The sequence below is a fragment of the Anser anser genome (genome assembly GCF_964211835.1).
Source record: "Anser anser genome assembly, contig: SUPER_W_unloc_1, whole genome shotgun sequence".
NCBI classification, from domain to species: domain Eukaryota; kingdom Metazoa; phylum Chordata; class Aves; order Anseriformes; family Anatidae; genus Anser; species Anser anser.
The window spans coordinates 388,529-401,248 of record NW_028154231.1 but is presented as its reverse complement, the minus strand read 5'-3'; the positions used below and the strand labels follow the sequence as shown (position 1 = coordinate 401,248).

The following is a 12,720-nucleotide window of genomic DNA, read 5'->3' as shown; positions in this document are numbered from 1 at the left end:
CCCCCCTTTTGTTCTAAAACGGTTGTTACCATATGTGGTCCAAAAACTTCAATATGTTTTCCCATTCGAAGGCAAATAATTTTCTACTATCTTTATCAAGAGGTATGCAAAAGAAGGCATCCTTTAAATCTATCATGGTAAACCATTTATACTTCTCTCTCATAGATGTTAACAATGTGTAAGGATTAGCTACTACCGGGTGAATATCCTTTGTTATTTCATTTATTGCTCTAAGATCTTGTACCAATCTATACTCGCCATTCGGCTTCTTTACTGGAAAAATTGGAGTACTGTATTCTGATTTACATTCTTCCAGAATCTGATATTTGAGAAATTTGTCAATAATTTTCACCATTCCCCTGCCTAGCTTCTATCTTAAGTGGATATTGTTTGATGCAAACAGGTTTGGCTTCTTCCTTTAATTCCACCTTTACCGGTTGTGCCAGTTTCGACTTCCCTGGTACATCTGTTTCCCATACTGCTGGTATAACTGCATTTTCTACTTCTCTTGGAATATTAACAAAGGGTTTATCTTTGATCATTAGGATTTGTCCTACTTTGGACTCAGGTGCCTTCATTATTAATTCTCCATCCTCAAAGGTTATTGTTGCATCTAAGTTGGCTAATAGATCCCGTCCCAAGAGTGGAATCGGGCATTCTGGTACATACAAAAATTCATGGGTTAGTTCCTTACCCCCAAAACGCAAATCAAGGGGTTGTAAGAATGGCCGTTCCTCCTCCTTCCCTGTGGCTCCAATTATTGTAGTTGTCTTAGTTCCTAATCGTCCTTTTAAACTATTTAACACTGAATATGTTGCTCCTATTACATTTACTGACTAATTAACACAGAGAAAGAAGCTCCCATAACCAACAAAAAATTCAAGCCTCTGTCTTCGTTTCCTAGCTTTATTTCAACTAGTGGACCTGCTAGGGTAGATGCCCCAGGTCCCCGTCATTCCTGACTGTTGTAAGTTTGTCCTGCAGCCTCAGACAATTTCTTTCTGATATCAGGGGCCGATTGCCCTGGAAAGAGGCTAGCCAATTGCCTCTGTTTTTTGTTTTTTTTTTTTTAAAGCCAGGTCCATTTTTTTTTTCTCATTGCATTTCAAAGTTGGTCCAAAAATTCAAAAATTCCATAAATTCCATAGGGGTTTCTTTTGGACCTTGTTGGAACAGATTCTCAATTCCCAATAGCCAATTTAACCAGATTTTGGTATTTACATAATTTCCGGGGTGATTAGGGTCTCAGTGAGGGGGTCGGTCAGGGGAATGCAATCGGTGACAGTTCCCTGAGCGGTCCCATTGGCAATCTGAGCTCACACATGAACTCAGGTTGTTTTAAGAGATAGCTGCTTTTCTGTTTCCACGACAACTCTCTCGGACCCATCACGGTCCCTCTGCCCCAGAGGGCTCACACCCGTGATTTAGAGATCTCAGCCTCGGGTTGAGGCAGAACTATTAGCATTCCTACATCCTCTTTCCCTGCTCATTCAACTTCAAACAGCTAAAGTGGCCATTTAGTTTATATAGTGGCCACCATTGATTGCAACACTTAGTGAAAGTCCTCTTGCTTTCTGTGCCCCCATTTCTAACAATATCCTTCCAATGTGCCAATATGCACCCAAGGAGGCTTCCCTTACAGTGGGAACAATATGTCTCGCTTTAAGTTGTTAAGCAACTCGGCCTTCGGGCCTTATGTATCCTATTCCTCCCGGATCGAAGGGAAACCGATCCGGCTCCTTTTCAGGGCCTATAGGGCGTGGATGAAAAAGAACGTCCAGGTCACCAGGGGGAGGAACAGCAAAGGCCTGCGATGGCAGTAGCGGCAGGGGGGCTGATGGTGTAGCAGAAGGATCGGTGGACGAGCCCGCAGCTCCCTCACTATCTGGCAAACGTTTCTGATTGTGGTCGCACACGGCTCTTTAAGGCCTCAGAGATTGCTCGCCAGGTGCCGAGTGATCCCACCGCAACCTTGTCATTTTTAATAGCAGAGTCCCACACCTTGACCTCAATTTGGTAGCATGTTTCAGGATCATAAAGTGTCTGATCGTTAATGTAAGGAATGGTCCAGCAATTCGTGCCACTAAGGGATTTGAAGGGTTAACATTGAGGCCTGGGTTTAGGTGAGAAGAGAACAAAGGGATTTCTTCAGAGAAAAACTGCTGACTCTGCACGGACGTGCAGTAACGTCTGACATCCGGCCAAGAGACCACCAGATAAGGAGGAAGAATATGAGCCTCCCCGTCCGAGCGGCCCCCGAGAGACTAACAGAGACTGATAAGCAGGTGCACCTGGGAGGACTTTGGATTCGGGAAACCAATTATAATAACCCTGCCTCTTCTAGAAGTAGTAATGAATATGTATTAGCCTAGGAGTATAAAAACCAGCCGCCTTACGTAATGGGTGTGCGTCCTAGTGGAGCAGAGACTCCCGGCACACCCAGCACTGTTTGCTTGCCTCTATTCGTTTAATAAATTGTAAACTTTGATTGTAATCCTATCTGGGACTCAGTCATTTATAACAATTGGGGGCTCGTACGGGATGGTCTTGGTTCCTGAATTCTGACTTGGTCTAGGAGGGGCGCCCCCACCACTGGGGGCTCCTGTTCGAGTCGGGTCGGGGCTAATGCCATCTTGAACCTGAATAAGGGTAAGCAAAGATTTAGATTTTTTATGAGCTCCCTTTGCCGGCTGCAGCACTATATTTTGCCTGTAATTCTGCGCGAGAAGATCCGAACGAAGACGACGGAGTCGTAAGTATTTAAGGCGTATACCCTTCAGTTGGGTGGGATTCCGTTGCCTGTGTGTGTGTGTGAGAGTGTGACTGAGACGGAACGTAGTTCCGAAGTGATTGTGGAGGTCTTCTAACCGCGGTTCCAATCTCCCGCAAGGGACTTGGCCGGTGAAGGACCGAAGCGATTGCTATAGAATTCATGGGTGGGTGATGTTATAAGCGAGACCACGCAATTTTCTGATCAGAGATAATTTATTAATTAAGTAAGCGGGTACAAGCAAAACAGCGCTGGGCGGCTGGGGAGTCTCTGCTCCACCACAGCATGCAACTTTCCCTTTTCAGTGTCTCCAAGTTTCGGCTTGTCAGGACTTGTTGGACCTTCTGAAGCTGCGCAGTTCCTTGTTGGGGGTCGTCGTTTTTCTTTCAATGATCATGCATTGTGCTCGGTGTTCAAGGGGGAGGGTAGTGAAGCGGCAAACACTATTTCACAGAGTCTTTGTTTTACCAAGGATGTTTATCCAACACCCCCTCCCCACTATCTACTTGCTTAGTCTTCCCCCTTAACAAGGTCGTAAATTGCAAAACCTTATCTTCTCAGCAGATTCTCTGAATTCCTTTTAAAGACAATGAACAAACACCCGCTAATTTATCACAATCCCTCCTTTTTCTTTTTCTAACATATTTTGTTCATTGATGAATTTTTGAAGCACTTGTTTGCTCAATATTAAAGTTTCTGCGTCATCCTCCTCCTGTTCAAGAGATTCATATTTCGCACGCACAAGCATAAGGTGAGCTGCCTCTAATCGGTTTTTTACAATCGCGATTACTCGATTGAATATACATGGTCCAAAAGTCAATGCTAATATAAATAACAGTAAAGGTCCTGCTATGGTTGATAGCAAGGTAGTGAGCCAAGGCGAGTAATTAAACCAGGATTCGTACCAGTTTTGGTGGGCTTCATTCTCCCTTTTTCGTTTTTCTAGCCCTTCTCTCAATTTAGTCATTGTATCCCTTACCACTCCAGTATGATCAGCATATACACAACACTCCTCTCGTAGGGCTGCACACAATCCTCCTTGTTGTAGAAAAATCAGATCTAATCCCCTACGATTTTATAGTACTACTTCAGATAAGGATCGCACAGATTTCTCGAAAGCTGATATAGATTGCTCAATACGGGCCAAATCCTCATCTACAGCAATGCGTAGAGAGGTAAATTCTTGGCTTTGTTTTACCAGAAAGGTAATTCCAGTTCCGGCTCCTGCAGCCCCCAGAATCATCAGAGTGGCTAAAGTAACAGCCATAATAGGCTCTCTCTTCCTTAAGTGGTTTTTTGCCATAGCTTGTTGGATGTACATATACTCCTCAGAATGGTAAAGAATCCTTGGGATAATTGCTACCTGTACACAAAAATCATGAGACCAGTTGAACAATTTCAAAGATAAGCATGGAGTTACCCCCAGAGACGAACATACCCATCTGGTGTTATCTGCTGGTATTAACCATTTTTCTTTGTCTAATTGTGTAACATTTTCTGTAATATTGCATAGATGGAACTTCTCACCAGGGACCGTGCCTACGCACCTGCCATTCCCAGTTACTTCCGTTAACGTTATTCCTACATCCCTTCCCCAATTGCATTGTGGGGGATCGGTTTCGTTTGAACGGGTGGTCTCTCCCAGATCCCCAATGGCGTCGTAATATGAGGGCCTTATATCAAGACATAACCAGCAAGGTCTAGGCACGTCTGGATTTGTTTGATTCAACAACTGATAACTAGCATTCATGATTCTCCATGTGTTATTCCCGGTCACCCCTTCATTTCTAATCCCATACTCCGGGTTTACTGATTTATTAGCAACCTCCAGTGGTTTAGGGCTATTAGGAGTGTCCTGGTTCCAGTTAGGACAGAGTTAATTTTCCTCCTAGTAGCTGGTAGGGTGCTATGTTTTGGATTAGGATGAGAAGAGCGCTGATAACATGCTGATGTTTTAATTGTTGCAGAGCAGTGCTTACACCAGGCCAAGGACTTTTCGGCTTCTCGCTCTGTCCTGCCAGCGAGCAGGCTGGGGGTGCAGCAGGAGCTGGGAGGGGACAGACCCAGGACAGCTGACCCAAACTGGCCAAAGGGGTATTCCATACCATCTGATGTCATGCTAAACAATATATAGGGGTGGCTGGCCGGGGTGGGGGGGCCGGCTGCTCGGGGATAGGCTGGGCATCGGTCAGCGGGTGGTGAGCAATTGCATTGTGCATCACTTGTTTCTTACACATTATTATTATTAATACTATTATCATTATCATTATCACTATTATTATTATTATTGTTATTATTATATTCCTGTCTTAATAAACTGTCTTTATCTCAACTCACCGGCTTCACTTTCCCGTTTCTCTCCCCCATCCCAGAGAGGGAGGGGGGAGGGTGAGCGAACGGCTGTGTGGTGTTTAGCTGCCAGCCGGGTTAAACCACAACAAGGAGTTAGCATTCTAAAAGCTTGTGTAGGCTGAATCCTCAAAACACTCCCCGACAGTTTCTGATTTGGTCCCACCCGTTGGGGACTCTTAGTCTCTTCCTTCTTTATATAGATGATGCCTCCCCTATCAGTCCCCCAGCAGTAGTTATCTGCTGAACAACATGGTGATCTTCCCATCTAATCAGGCTCCATTTAAAAGGTTTGTGAGGGTGCGCAGACCCAGGAACAGTGTAAACAATTGTACCCGTTACTATGTATCGCAAAAAAAAAAAAAATGGCTAGGGCCCATTTTCCGGAGTTCTTTACCTGGCCACGTAATTCCCCACCGTTTCACTCTCTGCCTCGCTTGTCAGTTCGGTTGCAGCGAACTACAAGGTGCAGGTTCTTCTCGGCAGCAGCAGTGTTCTTCAGGGGAGTTTCTCGGGTAACTGTGACCTTTTTCTGATCAAACAGGGTCCCCTCTCCCCCTTTTTTTACGATACATAGACAGTTAGACCATACTTATCGAGTTCGTTTCAACATGAGCTTTAAGTCATCAGGGCCTGCGACCGCTTCCCATTCGCTTTTCTGGATCGGTCCTTTCACACGACTGGCATGCGTTCACCCCTTCTCAGCCGTCCGGATAGCCGTCTCTGTGATAAGTAAAACAACATAGGGGCCTCCCCACCGTGGTGTTAAAGACGTTTCTTTCCATGTCTTAATTAGAACCCTATCTCCAGGTTGTATCCTATGGATTGCTATATCTAGCCACCAAGCCTTTCGCTTGCAACTCCCTCCGTCGGTTCATAAGCTGTATTAAATAAGGTTTTAATTGGATATCCTGTACCTGGGGGTGATCAGATGGCATCTCTAAATCATAAGGCATACCATACAGCCTTTCAAAAGGTGAGATTCCGACATCGGCTCGGGGCTATGTCCGGATATTCAATAGTGCAAGCGGTAAACATTTCACCCAGGAGGTTTTTGTCTCTATCATAAGCTTTGTTAGTTGCCTTTTAATTTCACCATTCATTCGTTCTACCTTTCCCGAACTCTGAGGATGCCAGGGAGTGTGATATTCCCATTTAATTCCCAGAGCCTTCATCGTGTCTCGGGATACCTTTGACACAAAGTGTGGGCCTCGATCAGAGTCAATTGCTTCTATTACCCCGTATCTGGGTATGATGCTTTCTAATAATATCTTTACCACGGTTTGAGCTGTGGCCCTTGCTGTAGGGAATGCTTCAACAAAGTTTGTGAGGTGGTCTACAATAACTAACAAGTATCTATATCGCCCCGTTTTTGGAAGTTCAGTAAAATCTAATTGAATCTTTGCAAAAGGTCGATGTGCCAATTCTCGTCCTCCCGGGACCCTTTTTCTCATTATGTTGAGCATTTACCCTCCGACAAGTTATACAATCATTTACGATCCTCTTTGCTATATTATAAATCCCTATACACATATAATTTGTGGCAAATTGATCCACCAATGCCTGGGTTCCCCAGTGCATCTGTTCATGAAATCTCCGTAGTACCCTCATAGCTACTGATTTTGGTAACACTTCCCATCCATCAGGCAGTACCCATTTCCCTTTATCGTTTTTTCGAACCCCCATTTGTGTCATCTTGTCTTCTTCTGTAATAGTGAAACAGAGTAAGGGGAGGGGAATGGGTCCATTCGACCACAGGGAGTTAGCCGGCCTGCACTTGTAGCAGTTTTTATAAGGCGGGCTTTCTTCCTCAGAACAATTGCATTCAATCCCATCAACTCCCCATTCACTCCAGCAATCATAACATGGAAATTCCTTTAAGTCTTTCCCACGGTATTAAGTATTAAGTATTATATTAAGCATTATTATATATTATTTATATATTATTATATTATTAATTATTATATTAATTATTATATATTAAGTATTAAGTATAAGTATTAAGTATTTCCCACAGTCTGGGCAATCTTCCCTCGTTCTTATAATTCTTATACTCATTAATGCTGCCCTTTTTGCCTCCTGATCTGCTAGATTATTACCCCTAACCTGAGGGGTGAGGCCTTTTTGATGCCCTTTTATATGTACTACGGCAATTTCTTTGGGCTCTCTGATAGCTTGTAAAACCTGGGTAATCAATTCCTGATGTATTAAACCCTTTCCTTGTGAACTGATGAGCCCCTTTTCTTCCCATATTTTACCAAATGTATGTACTACCCCATAAGCATATTTTGAATCTGTATATATTGTACCGCTTTTATTTTTCAACAATTTTAGGGCTAGCAATATGGCATATAGCTCGCAAGCTTGGGCGGACCAGCTAGGGCTCAAAGGTCCAGATTCCACTATCTCAAATGTTTTCCCGTTTACTAACGCGTATCCTGATTTTTGCTTTCCCTCGACTACTCTCGAGGAACCATCCACATATATCTGTTCACCGATGGGTAATTCCACCTCCTCTAGATCAGGTCTCAATTTCGTTTGCTCTTCTATATTTCGGAGGCAATCATGTCCTAAGGACTCATTTGGTTCCCCATAAAGAAATTGAGCAGGGTTCTGTAGGGAGGTTGTTTCTAATGTTAATTTTGGAGAGGAAATCAAAATTCCTTCATATTTTAATAATCTGGCGTCAGTGATCCATTTCTCTGCCTTCTGTTGCAGTACCCCGCATATATTGTGTAGAGATATTACTTTGATTTCCCCCCCAAAAGTGATCTTCTGTGCTTCTTCCACTAACAAGGCAGCAACTACCACTACCTGCAAACAGTTTGGCCAACCCCCGGCTAACCGGATCCAATAATTTAGACAGATAGGCCACAGGTTTTTTACTCCCTGCCCATTCTTGGGCCAGCACTCCATATGCTGTGCCTTCTGCGCTGTTCACAAAAAAAAAACACAAAACAGCCTCCTTAAATCTGGTAAGCTTAACACTGGGGGGCGTACTAGTTCCTCCTTTAACTTGTTCAGTCGTTCCTCATCTTCTTTTGTCCATTTGAGTAATCCATCCTTATTCAGCTTGTTATATAAAAATTTAACCTTTCCACTGTAATCTTCTATCCATTGTCTACAGTATCCGGTCAACCCTAACAGTTGCCGTACCTGCCTTTTAGTTCGCAGGGACGCTAAAGCCAATATTCCACTGATTCTGTCTGGGTCTAACTTCTTAGTCCCCTTACTTAACTGGTGACCCAGGTACTTTATCTCTTGCTCCACAATTTGTAATTTTGCTCCTCCTTTTTCTTTTAAAGGGTACAGAGGGTACAGGTTAACTCGATTCTCTGAGCCAATCCAAAGGCTCGCATATTCGCTCTCCTCTAAACAAAAAGGTTCCTTTGCATTTACATAAATGTTTAAGGTTTGGCAAACCCAGTCTTCAAACGACCCAAATATGGGCCAATAATTTGCCTACCTCCCCAAACTTCAACACAATAATGAATCATTTTTACTTTATCCTTTCCCCGCCTAAAAGGGGAATCACTCCAATTCTTAATCATTAACCCCAGTGGACTATCTGGGGGAATAGGGGGCAACCTAGCACTAGGCATTACCCCACCCATGGGACCAGAAGGCTTACTCTTCTTCTGTCCCATCTTCCGGAGTGCCTTCACACACACACACAGCCGCTTCCCCCTGGTCGTGGCCCAGTCCTTCGCAGGATGTGGGAACCGCACTACTGAGGGGTCCGCACTCACTTCGTCCGCAATTGGACGTCTCACACAGACGCACTCCGGGATCACTAACCCCAACCGAACGGATCACCGGCCTATACTTACCCACCCCGTGGGTCTTCGTTCGGTCTTCGTGCACAAAGATTGCTTGGGGTTACCGGTTTTATTTGCTTGTGCCTAATTTTGGGTTCGTCGGTGAAGGGCTCGAGCGGGATTTCCCGTTCCCGGGGCCGCCGAAATCGGCGAGGCGCCTCCCCTAGAGGGATTCCCAGTCAATCCGCCTTCATCCGAGTCATGGCACCAAATTTGTTATAAGCGAGACCACGCAATTTTCTGGTCCATCTAAGATAATTTATTAATTAAGTAAGCAGGCACAAGCAAAACAGCGCTGGGCGGCTGGGGAGTCTCCGCTCCACCACGGCACGCAACTTCCCTTTCCAGCGTCACTGTTTTATAGCATCCAAGTTCTGGCTTGTCAGGACTTGTTGAGCCTTCTGAAGCTGCGTGGTCTGTTGTTGGGGGTCGTTGCTTTTCACGCGTTGTACTCGTGTTCAAGGGAGGGGGGGGGGTCGGGAAGCGGCAAACAGGATGTCTTGCGGTGGGTTGCTTCACAGAATCCTTTGTTTTAACAAGGATGTTTTCCCAACCTCCCTTCCTCATTACCTACTCGCTTATAACACCCCACACGCTGTCCACATGCCCAAATCTGTCATACAATTGGTTAGAGACCCTCAGACACGCGCCTTGAGCCAGCCAGCAATTGGCTACTGCCCAAAACTCATCTTTAACACTGTAGCCAATTTACTTTATCTCTCCCTTGCTCAAGTTTTTGGTTCTACCTCTGTTTTCCTCATTATCTCTAACTCAGGGACGTGTGAAACAGCTGCGAATTCCTTTCCCACAAAACAGCACAAAGCTCCCTGCGAATTCTTCTCCCACATGGACTTACTGTATTTCTGCAGCTTTATGCCTTAATCTTCTTGCTGTTCGATGGCACACTTGTGACCTTTCAGTAAGTGTACTCCTTTTGTAAGGGTTCAGGTAGCCATGTGTTTGTAAATATCACTTTTTTCATAAAATAACTTGCAAGGCTCTTGTTTTCTCCATCGATTATTTTTTCCATATATGATACAAATCTGAAACCAACCTTCAGATGGCACCTTCACCAGGAACTGTCCCTACCAGGATCTGGTAGGCCCTTACCATGCAGAATTGACCTGAACAGGGAGTCTGGCTTTACTCTTTCTCTGTGTCTGGCCTCTGGATTGTGTTTTTTATTCCCCTGGAGTCCTTGCTTTGGTGGTACAAATATGGTAATGACAGACTCTTTGCATCTACTAGACCATTGGCTTTGCTCTTTGTTTCTTGTTATTTCAGAATTGGAGAGTCATCTTTTTTTTTTTTTTTCCCTCCCACACATAGCATGTCTAATGTTTTTGAAAATGAGTTGTAGATGTGTCTAGAATGCTTGTTAGTTTGGGTAGTTTCTTTAAGGAGGAATGTAATCAACTTTATTTAATGTCTTCGGCAGGGATTTGATATGTTGATCAAAACAAATGATATGAAAAATGTGATCCAGGGCCTAGAATTATAGTTCCCATTGTGTTTTAAAGCCCTGCAGGATCCGAGACATCCCACGGAACTTTTTGTGTGTGCGTGACCGATGGCTGTCTACTGGTGCAGTGACTACTTTCCTGGGGAGCCTGTTCCAGTGTGCGACCACCCTCTCAGTGAAGAACCTCTTCCTGATGTCTAGCCTGAACCTCTCCTGCCTCAGCTTGACACCGTTCCCGCGGGTCCTATCACTGGTGATTAAGGAGAATAGATCAGCACCTGCCCCTCCACTCCACCTCGCAAGAAAGCTGTAGACTGCGATGAGGTCTCCCCTCAGCCTCCTCTTTTCCAGGCTGAACAGGCCAAGTGACCTCGGCCGCTCCTCATATGTCTTCCCCTCTAGGCCCTTCACCATCTTCGTCACCCTCCTCTGGACACTCTCCAGCAGTTTTACGTCCTTTTTGTACTGTGGTGCCCAGAACTGCACACAGTACTCAAGGTGAGGCCGCACCAGTGCAGAGTAGAGCGGGACAATCACTTCCCTCGACCGACTAGCGATGCCGTGCTTGATGCACCCCAGGATACGGTTGGCCCTCCTGGCTGCCAGGACACACTGCTGGCTCATATTCAATTTGCTGTCAACCACAACTCCCAGATCCCTCTCTGCGGGGCTGCTCTCCAGCGTCTCGTCGCCCAGTCTGTACGTATAGCCAGGGTTGCCCATCCCAGGTGCAGGACCCGGCACTTGCTCTTGTTAAACTTCATGTGGTTGGTGATCACCCAGCTCTCCAATCTGTCCAGATCTCTCTGCAAGGCCTTTCCACCCTCAGCCGAGTCCACAACTCCTCCAAGTTTGGTGTTGTAGGCAAATTTGCTCAAAACACCTTCTAGTCCTACATCCAAATCATTTATAAAGACATTGAAGAGGACTGGCCCTAAAATGGAGCCTTGAGGGACCCCACTAGTGACCATCCGCCAGCCAGATGTGGCCCCATTTACCACAACCCTTTGAGCCCTGCCCGTCAGCCAATTGCTCACCCATCATATGACGTTTTTGTTTAGCTGTATGCTGGACATTTTGTCCAGTAGGATCCTATGGGAAACTGTGTCAAAAGCTTTGCTGAAGTCCAAAAAGATCACATCAGCTGGTTTCCCTTGATCGACCAGATGGATGATCTTATCATAAAAGGAAATCAAATTTGTTAGGCAGGACCTACCCCTCGTGAACACATGTTGGCTGGGACCAATGACTGCATTGTCCCCAGGTGCGCTTCAATAACTTCAAGGATTATGTTCTCCATGATTTTACCAGACACTGACGTGAGACTGACAGGCCTGTAATTGCTAGGGTCTTCTTTCTTGCCCTTCTTGAAAATCGGCACAACATTTGCCAGCTTCCAGTTTACTGGGGCCTCTCCAGATTCCCAAGACCATTGAAAAATAATTGAGAGAGGTCCCACGATGACGTCAGCCAGCTCTCTAAGCACCCTGGGATGAATCCCATCCGGACCCATGGACTTGTACGGATCCAGGTGGAGCAGCAAATCCCGCACACGTTCAGGGTCGGTTGGGAGTTTGTCATTCCCACCATCATAGTCCTCCAGCTCAGGGCACCCTTGGGTCCCGAAGCCCATCATCAATGTTGAAGACGGAGGCAAAGAAGGCATTAAACGTCTCTGCTTTGCCTATGTCCTTGTCTGTGATGGTGTGCCTGTCACCAGGAGCTGCTGCTTATTTCAATTCAGAAATTGATTTCACTGATCTGCAGGAAGAGACAGTCTATTGCTTCATGTCCTCTCTTGAAGCAATAGGATCATGAGATTGGCATCTGATGATTATGATGATTACATGTATCTCTGATTTCTAAGAATCTGCAAGCTCAGGAAGACAGAAGTGTAAGTAAAGTGCCACAGCCTCATCATCTTGTGATCTTTCTCACCTCATTTCTTTCACCTTGATGGGGAAGAATTAAAGGATGTTCAGAGAGCTGATGCCCATGGGATCTCTCTCTTCTTCCAGATGCCAGAGAGAGTTGGTGTTTATCTTCAGGATTTTTAATTAGAAAGTTAGGAAAGGATTAGTTGCCTCAGTTTCATGACTGTTCAGTTCTTTCTGGGCTAAAAATCAAGATGGCAAGAACAGGTGGATGAACTGTTTATTCTGTATATACACATGGGTTAAACGGGCTAAAGGGAAATTGCCTCAAAGAGGTAATTTTTCCCATCGTGGAAGGGAAAAGAAGTCATAGTCAGAAACAGAACACATCTGGGCAGACATTAGAGAGCAGTTTAACAAGGAAGCCGTTGTAAGGCACTGGAGGTC

At 45.1% G+C, this 12,720-nt stretch overlaps 1 long non-coding RNA gene across 1 annotated transcript; it reads left to right on the top strand.

The window, feature by feature from the left end:
* Positions 1–2,065: 2,065 nt before the first annotated feature.
* Positions 2,066–12,427, top strand: LOC310888824. Its single transcript, XR_014576193.1, has 2 exons — positions 2,066–2,752; positions 10,458–12,427. It is a non-coding gene; the product is annotated as an uncharacterized lncRNA (long non-coding RNA).
* Positions 12,428–12,720: the final 293 nt, after the last annotated feature.